Genomic DNA, 18,719 nt, shown 5'->3' with positions numbered 1-18,719 from the left:
TCCTTTAAATAAACCTCTTGGTTGCAGCCACAGAAAATCTCCATTCAGCCACACACTCTCCCAAATTCGTCAAACCCCATCCACAACCTCAGAAACCATTCCTCCTCCATCTCTGCCGATTTCCACCACCATTCTTCATCTCCACACCTTCCACACAACACCCATACACTACCCCCAAGCCTTGCCGTGCCCCTACACCATCCATAATCCATTCTACATCACACAAACCCCCCAGAAATCATCCTCACCCAATCTGCCGCAAGGAGAAGAGAAGGAGACAGTTCATGAAAATTGTTTGGCTCTTCAATCTGAGTTGTTGAACAATTTTAGGTGTATTCTATCTTATATTTCAATGTCTACTTCTTGTAATCTTTGTTTTTCATTGAGTATGATTGGCTAAATTCGTTTTGGCTAAGGGTGTATTCGAAACCATGTTTATTTATGTGAAATAAGTTGATTACTTCCAGTTATCGTTGCATAAGTCGTGAATACAATTTGCTTAACCGTTTAATTCAAAACTTATTCTTGTATGTTGATAGAGAGTGCACGCTTGATTTGCATGCTCGAATTTGGTGCTAGAATATAAGTTTGTTACACCTAATCGTTATGAATTTATATTCGCAAGTAGTGAAGATCGCTAGTCACGATCGTGTTAAGTAGATTCATGGCAGGAGTATCATGTTTTTCATAGTTACAATTGCCTTGTCGATGCTTATGATTTCCAAAGAACTTAATGATTCTAACTTGTATCTTTATCATGCTGTTCATATAGAGAACTTGTTAGGAATAATTTGTTTGCGATGCATATTCATCCAATTCAATGATTCTAGGGAAATCTGAAAGTTAATTTAAGCGGACCTAATTAACTTGGAGTGTCGAGGTTCATAACTTATTGAATTGATAACTGGAAATCGATTACGTTGCATAAATTTCATGTGTGGAGAAGAACCCCTTAGCCATTCCATCACCCATTGATTCATCACATTTAGTTTACAATCTGTTTTAATTTACAATCTGTGCATTTAGTTCAAATTCGTCCAAACACAATTCCCCCATATTTTGTTAAGTTTGAGTCTTCATAATCTGTCCTCTTTGGCGTTTTTAAGTATTTTGAGTCATAAGTTTTGTCAAATTCGTCCAAATCTTGTCTTAGTTGCTGTTTGAGTCAATTAACTTGTTTTAATCAGTTTTGGGCAGATTTGAGTGTTTCAAATCTGTTTTGAATCTTAGTAGTCTAATTAGAGTCTTTAAGTTTAGTTTTTGTGTTTCTAAGTAGATTTGTATTAGATTAGCACCCCTAGTTAATCCCCGGTTAGAACGATGATAGGAGCATATTTATGCGACTTTGTTATCTTGTTTTCTTGCATTTACGTTGTTAGTTATTGTTTATTATAGTGATTTAAGCTAGTTTCGTGTGTTTGTAGGTTCATATGGCAATTGAAGCAAGAAAGTGCATTTTGGTGCATTTTAGAGCAAAAATGAGCTTAAATGGAATGTATGCTTATGGAGCATAGGGAATGGACAAGTTTGAAGGTCAAAGGAGTTTAAGAAATGAAGAAATGAAAGTGAAGAACAAAGAAGTCGGAATTGGCAACTAAAGTTTCTAAAGTTGGAAGTTTCTATTCTTGGAGGTTTCCATTTTCGAGAGTTTCTATTCTTGGCTTTGGGCTTTTGGATGACCCATCTTTGCCTCTTGGACCTATGCCGCACCTAACCCTAACCCTAGCCCACTTAATCAGCCGCACCTAGGCCTTGTTCACATGAAAAAAATCTGATTACTTACCCTAAGCCCATGCCGCACCTAATGTTCTAGAAACCCTAGTTTTTGGTGGATTTCCTAACCCTAGCCGCACCCTAAACCCTAGCCCATTACTTGTGCTGATTTCTCTAGGGTTTTGTGGTGCCTATAAATACATATTTTAGGGTTGAATCACCTGAATTTCGTCCATACTTCCAGCCACACCATTCTACACATCCAAAAACCCCAAAAACACAATTCTAGCCATTTTTCTTCCTTGCCGCAAGCCATCTACCACCATTCTTCCATATTTTCTAACCTTCCCCCATCCTTTTGCCGCAACACATCCATTCCACCAAAGAGAGGAGCTTTGCCGTGACCTTTGGAGAGGAGGAAGGCTTTGCCGCATGCAATCTTCAACCATTGGAGTTTCTAGAGTTCTTTCTTCCCTTGTTTCTGTTTTCATGTTTAATTTAACTTGCTGTTCAATTATGTTAGACATGTGGAACTAATTTCTTTTTAGTTAGAGGTGAATTTGAAGCCATGGACATATGTTTTCTATGATTTGATTTCTTCCAATTATGATTTCAGAAATTGTGAATGAGATTTACTTATCTATTTGATTGATAACTTGTTTATGTATGTGGGTTGAGGGTCGACACTTAATTTGCATGCTTAAACTTGATGCTAGGGTATAAGGGAATTTCACCTAATCGTTATTAACTTATATTCATAAGTAGTGAAAGTCGCTAGTCACGATTGTGTTAAGTAAATCCTAGGCAAGAGTAACATGCGTATCCCATAGTTATGAATGCCTCGTCAATGCTTATGATTTCCATTGAACTTAATGATCTTTGATATGTGTCTCTATCATGCGTATTCCATAGTTAGGGTCCTTGATAAGAATAATTTGGTTGTAATGCGTATTCCATTCAATTCAATGAATCTAGGGAAATCTGAGAATTAATTGGTGCAATCTAGTTAATTTGGGGCATTGTCATTCATGGTTTGTTGAAAGAGTAATTGGAGATCGAGTTGTATGCATATGTTCATGTGTGGATAAGGAACCCTCTAACTAGCTTCTCACCATTCTATTTAATCACAATCTGTTTTGCTTTACATTTGTTTTTAAAGTTTGAGTTTTAAAGTTTTAATTTCGTCAAAATCATTCCCCCATCTATTTTAAAGTGTTAGATTAGTTAGAAATCCATTTAGTTGTGTTTCTAAGTGTTTTGAGTCAAGTCATAGTCCAAATTCGTCCAAAGTAGTGTAGGTGCTCAAAACTGCCCAGAAAGTGGTTTTTAGGCAGTTTTGAGCCTTCTAGTTGCTGTTTTGAGTTTTTAGTTTGTTTAGGTGTTTTAAACCCTAGTTTTGCATTAATTGAGTCTAGTTTAGTGTTCTACATTATATTTTTATGTTCTTGAGTCAGTTTTACATTGATTAGCATCCCTAGTTAATCCCCGGTTAGAACGATCCCTATTTGCTCATATACTACAATTGTCATCCATAGGGTTTAATTTGTGTGTCAAGTTAATTTTCACATCAAACGATCCCTACTTACATCATTACTACAATTGTCACAAATAGGGTTTAATTTGTGTGTCAAGTTAATTTTCACATCAATCTTCATCTTCAAGGAATCCTAATTCAACTAGGAAACCCATTTTGACTAGGAATCCTAATTCAACTAGGATTCCATCTTCACTTAGGCGCTTTCCTACTTCGACTAGGAAACCTTGTTCAAGTAGGAAACATCATCTTCAAATCTTCAATTTCGTCCATCCTCTTGGCTCCAAGCATATGACATCCATTCCAAGCTCAACTTTGCTCCAAAAGACTCCAAAATGCAACATTTTGCATACTTTGCCCTTAGAACCTGAAAACACAAAAAACTAGCTTAAAAGACTACTTTACTAAGTAAAAACACTATAAATGTACAAGAACAAGCTAAACTAAGGCGCATAAATATGCTCCTATCAAATTCCCCCACACTTAGCTTTTGCTAGTCCTCGAGCAAAACAAAACGAAACAAAAGAACAAAACGAAATAAAACAAGTAAAACAACCTAAACCTTCCAACAATCGCCTCAGAGATTTCCAATGCACATGACATGTTAAAAATCATCATTCCCACAGAGTTTAGCCATCTTTACACTTAAGCCCATACTTAATCATAGTCACTACTTACTAGTTCACATTTAACCAATTAAAACAATGTTTTGAATGTAGTAACATGCCTTAGAGAATCCCTCAATTCCTTACTAGATATGCACTCTATTTTCACTCAGATTTTCTAACTACACACCCTACACTAGTTATATGTGAGAAGATTGATGTAAAAATAAAAACGAATGCTCACATATATGTATGATAAAGGGAGCAATTTCCGGAGTTAATAACATGTTTATAAATATGATCTCATGAATGGAATGCTACTACTTAGATGCGAGAACCAATGACACCATATGCTCAAACCAATTTCAAACTCCACAAATTGAAATACACAACACTCAAGATTAAAGTCAAGGGTTGTAACGGGGCTTAAGGTATTGGCTAACAAAAACGGATATGGAAAACAAACGTTCTTTAAAACAATAGTAAGCAAAGTATGGAAATCGAAACTTAGAATTCACTTTAGCATGCCGAAATCAAATTCAAAACAGAAGGGAAGACTCAAACAATCAATTAGGGCCGAATGCAACTCTTTGGACCCTTTCTTCAACAAACAACACTTTGGAACTCTTTTTCACATGCTCATCAACTATTTTGCATGTTTTTCACACTTTTCTTTTTTTTCTTTCTATTTTTCACGAATTTTTTTTCTTTCTTTTCTCATTTTTTTCCTCTTCTTTGCCGTGCCTCATTCAAGACTTTGGCACATCCCCATATCACTAATCCTTCCCCCACACTTGTTTCCCGCACACATTGATCAAAAGGAATTCATCTTGCGTTATGCTTTACTACGTTTTAAGAACAAGGGTGTGGATGGTCCTAATCTAGGCTAGGTGAGGATAATGTGGTTGACAAGGGAAATAGGCTAAACGAGGCTCAATGGGGTTAACACCTACAAAACATAATGGAATAGGGATATACGGCTTCTGGGCTATGGTGGACACTACACAACTTAACCTTCAATATGTGTTATGCAAATCAATGACATGTTTTGAATGAAATGGGCATGAGTTCTAGTGTTTGGTTCTAAGTGATGAAACGCCTTCTAAGTAGCAACCAAGCAAAGAATAATGAGATCATGCAACGACTTTAGAAAACAAAGAATGCACAGATTTTAACTCTCCAAATAAACGTTTAGGCTCAAGTCTCACAAGGTTGTAGTGATAGGAGCATATTTATGCGCCTTAGTTAGCTAGTTCTTATGCATCTTTGTTATGTTTTCTTCGTTAAAGTAGTCTTTTAAGCTACTTTCATGTGTTTTCAGGTTTAAAGGACATATTACATGAAATGATGCAATTTGGAGCTTTTAGAGCAAAAAGTGAGCTTGGAATGAAAAGGACATGCTTGGAACACAAGGTTGGGTTGAAATTGAAGAGTTCGAGATTTGAGGTTTCCTACTTGAAGTAGGAAAGCTAAGCCTAAAAGTTTCCATTTTGGGTTGATCTTTCCTAAATCGGAATTGGCAACCAAAGTTTCTAAAGTTGGAATTTTCTATTTTTGGAGGTTTCCAATTTCGAGAGTTTCTATTCTCGGCCTTGGGCTTTTGGATGACCCATCTTTGCCTCTTGGACCTATGCCGCACCTAACCCTAACCCTAGCCCACTTAATCAGCCACACCTAGGCCTTGTTCACATGAAAAAAATCTGATTACTTACCCTAAGCCCATGCCGCACCTAATGTTCTAGAAACCCTAGTTTTTGGTGGATTTCCTAACCCTAGCCTCACCTAAACCCTAGCCCATTTGTCTAATCTGATTTCTTTAGGGTTTGGCTGCCTATATATATATGTTTTACCTCCCTTGGCCGAATTACAACCCTCTCCATAATCCAGAAATTAATCCTTCACGCCAGAAACCATTCCCCATCTTCAACAGCACCTATCCTTCATCATTCACCATATTTTCTGACCCAAAACCACCCTAGCCGTCCCATACACCTATCCTACACACTTTTCCACCATTCTACACCATCCATAACCCCCAAAAACCATCACAAACCCCTGTGCCGCAACCAAGGAAGAGGAGGAAGGTTCTTAGATGTTCCTGCTGTGCAATTTAGATTGCTGGAATTTTTAGGTGTGATCTTTCTTATGTTTCAATGTTTCAATTCAATAAACTTTGTGTTGTGAGTATGAGGAACTAAACCCCCTTAGTTGGGGGGTAATTCGAAACCATGTACATGCTTGCAATTTGATTCGATTACATTCAGTTGTTATTTCATAAGTTGTGGATTCAATTCGTTCATCTATTTGATTGATACTTATTTATGTATGTTGATTGAGAGTGCACGCTTAGTTTTCATGCATGAATATGATGCTAGATTATGAGGGAGTTTCACCTAATAGTTACAATCTTATAATCACAAGTAGTGAAGATCGCTTGAAAACGATCGCGTTGAATGAATTCTTAGCATAAGTTTCATGCAATTCATAGTAACAAATGCTTCGTCAATGCTTATGTTTTTCATAGAACGTAATGATTCTTGCTTGTATCTCTATTATGCAATTCATGTAGGGAACTTGTAGGGAATGTTTTGGGTTGTCGTATGCAATCATCCAACTTAATAACTTGTGGAAAAACTGAGGGTTAATTAGTGCAATTCACGGTTAATCTGGGGCGTTGAGTATTTATAATTTATTGGAAGAACAACTGAAAATCGTTTTGTTTGCAAGTGTGACATGTGTGGAGAAGAACCTCCTAACTAGCCTTTTATCCATCTATTTCACCAAAATCGTTTTTACAATCTGTGCTAATTAAAGTTTCTGTTTTGTGTTAAATTTTCGTCCAAAACAAATCCCCCTCTCATTTGAAGTCTTAGATTAGTTAGAAAGTATTTTGATTTGTGTTTCTAAGTATTTTGATTCAAGTTTTCATCAAATTTCGTCCAAATTAGTGTAGGTGCTCAAAACTGCCCAGAAAGTGGTTTTTAGGCAGTTTTGAGCCTTCTAGTTGCTGTTTTGAGTTTTAGGTTTGTTTAAGTCTTTTAACCTTTACTTTTGCATTCTTTGAGTCTAGTTTAGTGTTTTAAACTTTGTTTTTGAGTTTTTAAGTCAGTTTCCAAGTGTTTAGCAATCCCTCCTAATCCCCGGTTTAGAACGATCCCTACTTACATCTTTGCTACAATTTGACAAAAAGAGGGTTTAATTTGTGTGCTTATCTATTTCGCATCATGTAGCGTTAGGTTGAGTTACTTCCTTCAAGCATGTTACAAAAACGGATTTTTTTTTATGATTACATGTGAATTCATAAGTTATAACCACAACCAAGCATAAACCAAAGAGTAAATCAAACTTTTATCCATGTTTATAACTCTCTTTAACCGTCATGCAATTACAAACCGAATCCTCATCATTGTGTTGGAAGATACCCTAAGACACAAACAAACACACAAAAACGACTCTTTTTGGGTTTTTTAAAACAAATTTTTCAAATTTTTATGGGATTTTCGGATTTTTGACTCAAAACACATTAAAACACACCAAAACAGCTTAAAAAGGCTTAAAAACAGCAAGAAACAACATTTGAAATTATGAGTGATAAACCCTACGAATTTGCATCAAAACACTTTGGTTACCCCCCCCACACTTAAATCAAACATTGTCCTCAATGTTTCAAGCATAGACTCACACAAATAACAAACAAACAAACAAAACAACCTCTAAACAACCTAACATAGCAGAAACGAATTTAACAACAAAGAGAAGAGTTTAGGAACGCAAATCTGGAATTGGAGTGCTCTCTACGTCCTCCTTTGTTGAATGCATGGGTTGCCTCCCAAGTAGCGCTTGCTTTAACGTCATACAGCCGGACGAAGACCTCATTCACTCCTTACTAGGGCCCACGGCATCCAAGGGTATGTCATCCACGGCATGCTCCACAAAGGTGTCATAATAGGGCTTCAAACGATGCCCGTTCACCTTGAATTCTTGTCCCGTTTTCAAGCTTTGGATTTGGACTGCACCATGAACAAAAACATTAGTAATAACAAACGGTCCAATCCACTTAGAACGTAACTTACCGGGAAACAAACGTAAACGGGAATTGAACAATAGCACTTTCTGCCCAATTGAGAATGATTTCCCACGGATCATGTTGTCATGGAAAGCTTTGGTCTTTTGCTTGTAAATGCTTGCATTATCGTATGCCTTGTGCCGTATCTCATCAAGCTCATTCAATTGCAATTTCCTTTGACTTCCCGCTTCATCGATGTTCATGTTAAACTTATTGATGGCCCAAAGTGCTTTGTGCTCCAATTCAACGGGAAGATGGCACGCCTTGCCATAGACAAGTCGGAAGGGGGACATCCCAATGGGGGTTTTGTACGCCGTACGATACGCCCAAAGTGCATCATCCAACCGTAAGCTCCAATCCTTCCGTGTTGGCCCAACGGTCTTCTCAAGTATTTGCTTGATTTGTCGGTTGGAAACCTCGGCTTGGCCATTCGTTTGAGGATGGTAAGGTGTAGAAACCTTATGAGTGACACTGTATTTCCTCAATAACGCTTCAATGGTCCGATTGCAAAAATGTGTCCCTCCATCACTAATGATCACCCGTGGCATTCCAAACCTTGCAAAAATGTTAGTTCTAATAAAATCTGCAACCACTTTAGAATCATTAGTCCGGGTGGCCTTGGCTTCCACCCATTTCGACACATAATCAACCGCAAGCAAAATATACATGAAACCATACGATGAAGGGAAGGGACCCATAAAATCAATACCCCAAACATCAAAAATTTCAACATTTAGGATAGAAACCTGCGGCATTTGGTCCCTAGCACTTATACCACCCATTCGTTGGCATTTATCACATGTTAAGCAAAAAGTTTTAGCATCTTTAAAAATACTCGGCCAATAGAATCCACATTGTAACACCTTGAGGGCTGTGCGTTGTGTGCCAAAGTGCCCTCCACATGCATAAGTGTGACAAAAACTCAAAATTGAATGACATTCAGAATCATGCACACAACGACGTATAATCTGATCGGGGCAAAATTTCCATAAGTACGGATCATCCCACACAAAAAACCGTGCATCATGCCTAAGTTTATCACGTTGGTGCCTAGTGAACTCACTTGGAAAACGTTTTGACACTAAAAAGTTCACTAAATCGGCATACCAAGGCTCACTAACCTGTAGGGACATCAATTGCTCATCCGGGAATGTCTCTGGAATAGGTATGACATCTTCTTCATGCACCAAACGGCTCAAGTGATCAGCCACAACGTTCTCACTTCCTTTCTTGTCTCGGATTTCGATATCGAACTCTTGGAGAAGAAGCATCCATCGAATAAGCCTTGGTTTAGCCTCCTTCTTCGTGAGCAAGTACTTCAACGCTGCATGATCAATGTAAATTATTACTTTAGTACCAAGTAAATAAGAACGAAACTTATCTAAAGCAAAAACAACGGCAAGGAGTTCTTTTTTCGTTGTGGAGTAGTTCAATTGAGCATCGTTCAAGGTCCGAGAGGCATAATATATGACGTGTGGCTGTTTGTCCGTCCTTTGTCCCAAAACAGCGCCTAGAGCATAATCGGATGCATCGCACATAAGCTCGAAGGGAATGCTCCAATCTGGTGGCCGAATGATGGGGGCCGAAGTTAGCATCTCTTTGAGGTGTTTGAACGCCTTTTCACATTCCTCGTTGAAGTCGAAGGTCACATCCTTTTGGAGAAGTCGGCATAGGGGTGTGGAAATCTTTGAAAAGTCCTTGATGAATCGCCTATAAAATCCTGCATGTTCCAAAAACGAACGAACCTCTCTAACCGAAGTCGGAGAGGGTAAGTAACGTACAAGATCTATTTTCGATTTGTCAACCTCAATTCCCCTTGCAGAAACAATATGCCCTAAAACTATGCCTTGTTTTACCATAAAGTGACACTTTTCCCAATTTAAAACAAGGTTAGTTTCCATGCATCGTTTTAAGATTAATGTGAGATTTGCCAAGCAACCATCAAACGAATCGCCAAAGACACTAAAATCATCCATGAATACCTCAATAATCTTCTCAATAAAATCGGAAAAGATATTTACCATGCATCTTTGGAACGTGGCCGGTGCATTGCATAAACTGAATGGCATGCGGCGGTAAGCAAAAGTACCAAATGGGCACGTGAAGGTGGTCTTTTCTTGGTCTTCCGGAGCTATGACAATTTGATTATATCCCGAATAACCGTCAAGAAAACAATAAAAAGAATGGCCGGCTAACCTTTCTAGCATTTGATCGATGAATGGTAGTGGAAAGTGGTCCTTCCTTGTGGTGTTGTTGAGCTTTCTATAGTCAATGCATACTCTCCAACCTGTTTGAATACGGGTTGGCACAAGCTCATCCTCGGCATTCTTCACCACAGTGACTCCGGACTTCTTTGGGACAACTTGAACCGGTGAGACCCAACGGCTATCCGAGATTGGATAGATCACTCCACAGTCGAGAAGCTTTATAATCTCCTTTTTCACGACTTCCATCATCGGAGGGTTGAGCCGGCGTTGAGCCGGCGTTGAGCCGGCGTTGAGCCGGCGTTGAGCCTCTCGAGTTGGTTTAGCCCCCCTCCTCTAGAAATATGCGATGCATGCATGTTGTAGGGCTAATTCCCTTAATATCGGCCAATGTCCATCCGATGGCTGTTTTGTGTTCTTTCAACACCCGAATCAACTTTTCTTCCTCTAATGCCGTGAGTGATGAAGAGACAATGATGGGCAACGTCTCTTCCTCTCCCAAGAATGCATACTTTAAATGGTCCGGCAACGGTTTAAGCTCAAGAACGGGGGCCTGAATCACAGAAGGTAACAACGTATTAGTGGAAACGGGAATTGGAATTGGGTTAGAAAGCTTACCATGATGTTTTGGCAATGATTCCAAGGCAGCCACAAGCTCGGCATGTTCATCCTTTGGTACGGCCATGTTGGGTTCTGTGCCAAGTCCTTGTGCAATTGTCGTTTCGAGTGGATCGTCCGCCAACATATCAAGATAATCCTGCGCCAATTCATCCAATATATCAATAGAAAAACAAGAATGATCATCTTTAGGAAATTTCATGGCTTCAGAAATGTTAAAGTTAATAATCTCCCCATCAAATTCCATTGTCAACGTCCCTTTGAACACATCGATCTTGGTGCGTGCTGTTTTCATGAAAGGCCTCCCAAGTAGAATCGGCAATGGGGTGACATTTGGTGAGTCCTCCATCTCTAAAACGTAGAAATCCTCTGGAAATATCAAGTTATCCACCTGCACCAACACATCTTCCAAAACTCCTTTCGGATATGCATTAGAACGATCGGCTAATTGAATTATAACACCATCGTTTTTAAGTTCTCCTAAGTTCATGGATGCATAAATTGAGTATGGCATGACGTTAATTGAAGTTCCTAGATCTAACATAGCATGTTCAAATTTAGTATTGCCTATAACGCATGGAATTGTAAAACTTCCCGGATCTTTGCATTTAGGGGGTAGTTTTCTTTGCAAAACAGCGGAAACATTCTCACTTACCTGGACCACCTCTTTGTTCGAAATTCTCCTTCTTGTTGTGCATAGTTCCTTCAAAAACTTGGCGTACCTAGGTACTTGCTTAATTGCGTCAAGGAGAGGTATATTGACTTGCACTTTCCGGAACGTCTCTAGAATGTCCTTTTTAGCTTCTTCTTTCTTTGTTTGCTTGAACCTACTAGGAAAGGGGACATTCAAAGGAAAATCATTAGTAGGAATGGAATTGGACACAATTGTACCTTTATTTGGCAGATTGGATGGCTTAGGAGCCATGGAGACTTGCGGCAAAGGAACATCTTTCCTTGCCGTGGCCAACCCTTGTTCCTCCTCTTCAATTATCACTTCCTCCACCTTGTTTGGGGCTGATTTGGATGGTGGTCGGGTTGTTCCTACTTGTTTCCCACTTCTTAACATGATTGCCTTGGCGGATTCAAAGCCTCCTTTCGGATTTGCAATGGTTGCTAGGCAATCTTCCTTGCTCTCGAAACTGCCCCATGAACTCGGCAATTTGCCCTACTTGTTTCTCCAACTCGTCCACCTTTTTGTCCCTATTTTGCATTCCCTGCGCCATAGAAGTTAGTAAATTAAAAATTTGATCATTATCAATAGACGAACTTGATTTTTGGGTGGGTTGTGCTTGGGGTTGAGTTGGTGCAAATGGCTTTTGATAGAAACCCGGGGGTTGTTGCCTAAATGTGCTTTGTTGTTGGCCTTGTTGGGATTCTCGCCATTTGAAATTCGGATGATCACGCCAACCGAGATTGTAGGTGTTAGAAAAGGGATCATTCCTTTGTTGGTATTGTTGCCCAAAGCCCACGGCATTGAGGGTCTCCCACCCTCCATTCTCAATCAATTGTGGGCACTTGTCCGTAGGATGTCCTTGCATGGAACATACACCACACGCACTTACATTTTGAACTTTTGGCCCTTCCACAACCTGAGAAAGCAAAGTAGTAAGGTTAGCCATTAGATTTTGAAGTTCGGTTATGGCACTTACCTCATTCACTTGGTGTTGCCGTGGGGTGCCTCTTTGTCCAACACATTCGTATTGTTGAGCGTTCAACGCTCGATTAGCAATCAAAGTCTTTGCTGCCGTGGGGGTCTTGTCCACCAAGGCTCCTCCCGCCGAAGCATCTAGCATTTGTCGTTCGATTGGTAGAAGTCCCTCGTAGAAGTATTGTAGAAGAAGCTCCTCCTTCATTTGATGCTGTGGACAAGAAGCAACAAGAGATTTAAAACGTTCATAATATGTAGGAAAAGACTCACCTTCTTCTTGTTGAATTCCACTTATCCTTTTTCGTAGGAGGATGACTCGAGAAGTTGGAAAAAACTTCTCTAAGAAAGCCCGTTTCATGCTCTCCCAAGATGTGACTGTTCCGGGAGCTAATTCATATAACCAATCTTTCGCCTTTTCCATAAGAGAAAAGGGGAAAGCCTTCATCTTCAATATACTCCCGTCTACGTTTACCGGAGTCATGCTTGAGCAAACGACTTCAAACTCCTTCAAGTGCTTGTTTGGATCTTCCATGGACAGCCCATGGTACTTCGGAATGTGATGTAACAAGCTTGACTTCAATTCGAACTCGGCAGTTTTGTCCTGAGCCGCCCTAGGGTACTGGATACATAGAGGTGCAGCATTATCCAATCCCGAAGCGGAAAGCTCCTTGATCGTTCGGTTGTCCGCTGCCATGTCTTCCACTTCCTCTTCAACTTCAGAAACGGACTCGGAACTTGCACTTGATTCACTAGGTTCCGGGTTCTTCCTCTTTCGTCTCAACTCACGCTCAAAATCGTCGTCAAAGTCTAAAATATGTTCTTGAACCGGATTAGATAAGTAAATTGAATTCACAACTTATGAAACGCAATTAGAAGTAATCAAATCATAACGCAAGCATAAACATGTATTTCGAATCCCCCCCTAGCCAAGGGGGGGTTTAGTTCCTCATACGCACAAAACAAAGAGAATTGAATTTAAACATTGAAATCAAAGGAAAAGAAACACCTAGAAATTCCAGCGACGCGAACTTGAATTGCATGAACTTCCGAGCTTCCTTCTCCTCCTCCTTGGTGCGGCAAGGGTCTAGGGACAGGTTTAGGACCTTAGGTGTATGGATGCATGGTTATGGAGGGATGTAGTAGTGTTTAGGGGAAAGGAATGGTGCGGCAAAGATGTGGAGAGAGTTTGGACGAATTTCTGGAGTGAATTGTGAATTGTGGTGAGTGATGATCTGATTTAGGGGTTAATAGGAGTATATATAGGCACTTAAAACCCTAGGGTAATCAGATATGGACTTGGATAACCCAAATCCACAAGGAAATAGGTCTAAACAATCAGATTTTGCAAGGGAAAAGGGGTCCTAGGTGCGGCAGAGATAGGATAAGGTGGATAAGGCTTCTAGAAAGCCTTGCAAGGCAAGGAAATCAGATTTCTAGAAGCTAGGGTGCGGCACCAATGTAGGGATTAGGGATAGGGCTTCTAGAAAGCCCTAAAACTGATAGGAATTGCATGAAACTTACGGCAAGGAGGGGAACACTCTAGAAACTTCTCATTTGTGTTCTACAACACTTAGGAGTCCTTCTAGCATTAGGAAAACATGTGAAAATCCTCCCTTGACTTGGAATTCTTCTCCTTCTTCATCTTGGATTCCTTTTCCTTCTTGGACTTGGAAAACTTCTTTGTTGCTGAAACTTGATGCCATTTGGATTTAACTTTCCTACTTCAAGTAGGAAACCTTGTTTGAGTAGGAATCTTCATCTTCAAGGAATCCTAATTCAACTAGGAAACCCATTTTGACTAGGAATCCTAATTCAACTAGGATTCCATCTTCACTTAGGCGCTTTCCTACTTCGACTAGGAAACCTTGTTCAAGTAGGAAACATCATCTTCAAATCTTCAATTTCGTCCATCCTCTTGGCTCCAAGCATATGACATCCATTCCTAGCTCAACTTTGCTCCAAAAGACTCCAAAATGCAACCTTTTGCATACTTTGCCCTTAGAACCTGAAAACACATAAAACTAGCTTAAAAGACTACTTTACTAAGTAAAAACACTATAAATGTACAAGAACAAGCTAAACTAAGGTGCATAAATATGCTCCTATCAATTGACTCCATCCTAGACTTGACTAGGAGACCTTACACCCCTCTTACCTTTTTAAGCCAACTTGCACAAGTGGGTGACAAGGATAGCTAGGCCTTTGCCTTATTTTGAAATTTAGGGAACATGTATGACACACTCCCTCTCCCCCATCACATAACCGGCCACCCTATTGATAGGTCCTCTATGGGCTATTTTACAATTTTAAAAGTTGATTATACTTTCTAGTATTTGCAGTTTGACCTCTAACTTTTCATAATTGCATTTCGGCCCCACCTCTTTATGAGATTAAAATGTTATGATTTTAATTTTGTTTGTAGCTTAAACTCATCATATAATTATGCCCATATGTACTAAGTCTAATTGATTATGTTGCATTCCAATTTAATTATTTAATGTGATTAAGTAGTTAGTAAAATGGTTGACTATGGACTTGTTGTGCCTTAAACGATAATTGATCTATGAGTAAGGCCGCTAAATTCAAATGTTTTGAACCTTGGGAATGTGTTTTAATTGCTATTTCAATTGGACCTCAACATGTTAGACATTAATCTTTCTCTCCCTCTTAGTATATGTAATTTGTAGGAATTTGTACAAATCGGTTTGTAATTCTTATTACTTCTTTATCTCTTTCAATTAGTTGATTCCATCTAGTACTAGACTAGAGTTTCTTTAACTATTGGTAAAGAGACATATTAAAAGGGGTTTTTCATGAGATTAAAGATTTGTTGGGTCCAACGCCCTAATTAGCAATGAATGATTGTCTTTCGTTTCTAATGGCTCAATGAAAAATGTTTTAATTGGATTGAAAGTGCGTAATTAAAACGTTACATTCCTCCCTAGATCTTATTAAACAATGTTGGCTCATTGTTGAATCAACCTAATAAGTCCATAGTCATCCAAAGAGCCTAAGACAACTATAAAGTGCAAAATTAAAGGAAGGCAAAAACCTTGGTAGTAGTAGTTACTTCCAATATTTGAAAAAATTCGTTTTTGATATTGATTTGTTTTTCTCAAAAACAAATAGTGGGAGTATCATACGCTACTAAACTAAAATGAACACAATTAGTAGTAATATATATTTCCAATATTTTGAAAATTGTTTTGATATTGATTTGTTTTGCCAAAATGAATAGTGGAGATATCATATGCTACTAATTTCATTTACTTTGGACTAGTAGTTATAATAGGACACAATTTATTTTAATGTGATTAAATAAATAAAATGATGAGACCGTAAAATCCCTCAACCAACATCCAATATTAAGTTGAAAACAGAGAGGTACTTTGAACACTTCTTTGTGGCCTTCCACCATGGTAGGCTCCAATCGTTTATGACTCATACACCGCCTTCACCCTATCATGGGGGAGTTCAAAGTATGTGCTTATACTCAGAAGGAGTCTATTTCAAACATTTCATGTGGTGAAGGTAGGTGATAGGAGCATATTTATGCGACTTAGTTAACATGTTTTCTTGCATTTACTTAGTTAGTTATTGCTTATAAGAGTGTTTTAAGCTATTTTCGTGTGTTTGTAGGTCCTAATAACAAAGTTAGAAAGAAAGTGCATTTTGGTGCAATTTGGAGCAATTTTGGGCCAAAATGGATTGCATGCATATGGAGCAAGTGGGATGGACGTTTTTGGTGTTTTAAAAAGGGTTTCAACACATGCAAAAATCTGAATAATGAAGTTGAAGTGTGGAAGTGTGCAGATACATACACTTAAGGAACAATTTGAAAGGAAAAGAAGTGAAAGATGCCATTTGTTGGATTGCTTTACAAGATGTATTCACATTTTCAGCAACTACAAACATAATTGCAAGCTGAAATGATGCATAGCATGTGTGTAGAGGTGTAAAGTGGCCGAAAGTTGATGTTTGCAAGATGAAATGATGCAAAACATGTGTGTGAAAGTTGTCTAATAGCTAGTACATGTGGAAAATGGATGGAATACAAGGCAAATGCATCAGAAATTGAAGAATGAAGGCATATGGACAGCTACAAAGGAGTTGAATTAGCAAGAGAGGAATGATTGCCTTTTGTTAAAGGCAAGACACAATGATAAAAGAGCATGTAAACTAGCTGTTTTTGCATCATTTTGGTCTTTGTTTGTATTGTTTATTGAAGCCACTTGAGTGATTCTTTGCTTTGGAGCTTTTATAAATAGGGAGTGAAGGGAAGAACACTACACATTACACTACATCAAAAACACAATCAGCCACACCACCCATTCTGCATCCATTCTTTTAGCCAAACCCATCTACACATTCATACACTACGTCACAAACACATTTTCAGCCATCTTTCTCTCATTTGCCACACCCCCATCCATCCTAAACACCACCATACCATCTCCCATCCATTCCTCCATACAAATACCATCCAAACCTGTCCCCAAAACCTTGTGCCGCAGCAAAGAGGAAGGTGGAGAAGCCTTGGACGTGCATGCCATTCAAGTTAGGATCGTTGGAGCGTTTAGGTGTTTTCTTTCTTTTGTTTTCAATGTCTAAATTTGTTTATCCTTGCTTTGTAAGTATGAGAAACTAAACCCCCCTTAGCTAGGGGGAATTCGAAACCATGTTTATGCTTGCAATATGATTTGATTACTTCTAATTGTGTTTCATAAGTTGTGAATTCAATTTACTTATCTATATGAATTAAAACTGATTTGTGTGTGTTGGTTGAGAGTGCACGCTTAATTTTCATGCATAAATCTAATGCTAGGATATAAGGGAGTTTCACCTAATCGTTATGAACTTATATTCACAAGTAGCAAAGGTTGTTAATCACAATCGCGTTAAGTAAATTCTTGGAATAAGTTTCATGCAATTCATAGTAACAAGTGCCTCGTCAATGCTTATGATTTTCATAGAATTTAATGATTCTTGCTTGTATCTCTATTATGCAATTCATGTAGGGAACTTGTGGGGAATACTTTGGGTTGTCGTATGCAATCATCCAATTCAATAACTTTAGGAAAATCTGAGGGTTAATTTAAGCGGAAATCATTTTGTATGCAAGTGTGATATGTGTGGAGAAGAACCTCCTAGCTAGCCTTCCATCCATTCAATTTAACCAAATTCGTCCAAAAATCTGTTTAGTTTACAACTTGTTTGTTTTGTTTTCAAATTCGTCAAAATCAATCCCCCCTCCCTTTACTTTGTTGAGTCATATTAGTTAGAAAGTGATTTTGTTTGTGCTTTTAAGTGTTTTGAACCAAGTTACAACCTGTTTTCGCCCAAATTCTTTATTAGTGGCAGATTTCAGTCTTTTAGCTTGTTTTGAGCTGTTATGAGTCTTTTGAGTTGTTTTAGTGTTTTATAGTTTAGTTTTGCATTCTTTGAGTCTAGTCTAGTGATTTAAACTTTGTTTTACGTTTTTTGAGTCAGTTTCAAGTGTTTTAGCAATCCCTCCTAATCCCCGGCCTAGAACGATCCCTACTTACATTCTTTATTACAATTGACAAAAAGAGGGTTTAATTTGTGTGCTTATATATCTCGCATCAGTAGGCAACGAGTATGGCCAACATCGTATCATCGTGAGGTCGTACTTTAACCCCAATCTAAACCGGCATGGTGGGTCAAAACTTAACTAAGAGAAATGGTGCCAACATCATATTATTGTGAGGCATTGTTCTCTAGAGGCCAACTAGATAGGTAATCACAAGAGGTTGTTGTGAATGGGTAGTTCTACCCTCTCATTATTATTTTTGCTAGCCAACATCGTATCATCGTGAGATGGGCTTGGTAATAGTGAGCCTTCCATAACCCACTAGGAGCTTTCATTGAAATCTCCCGGATTCCATCTTGAGGGATATGGAATTTGCCAAAAATAGTGGGTGGTGTCATTCGGTTTAAAGACCCGAATCGTTTGACTTAATCAACAATCAAACTAATTTATTTTATTGTTATGTATTTAGATATGGTTGGAAGCACACTTGCAAAGATACTCGACAAGCATTGCCTTGAGGGGCACAATTTCCCATCTTGGTATCATAATGTCAAGATTCTCCTAACCTTGGAGAAAATTGTTTACGTACTAGACAAGGCTCCACCTCACATACCTCTTGGCCCTGAGGCCACTGAGGATGAACGTGCTAAGTATGACAAGCACTTTGAGGATGATACACAAGCCAAGTGCTATATGTTGGCTTCCATGAATAAGGAGTTACAGAGACAGCACGAGGGTATGGACAGTGCATCCTCCATCATACTCCATCTTACGGAGTTA

This window comes from Malus sylvestris, chromosome 11 (genome assembly GCF_916048215.2).
Source record: "Malus sylvestris chromosome 11, drMalSylv7.2, whole genome shotgun sequence".
Lineage (NCBI taxonomy): Eukaryota > Viridiplantae > Streptophyta > Magnoliopsida > Rosales > Rosaceae > Malus > Malus sylvestris.
The sequence above is the reverse complement of the archived record's forward strand: the minus strand, read 5'-3'. Positions refer to the sequence as shown.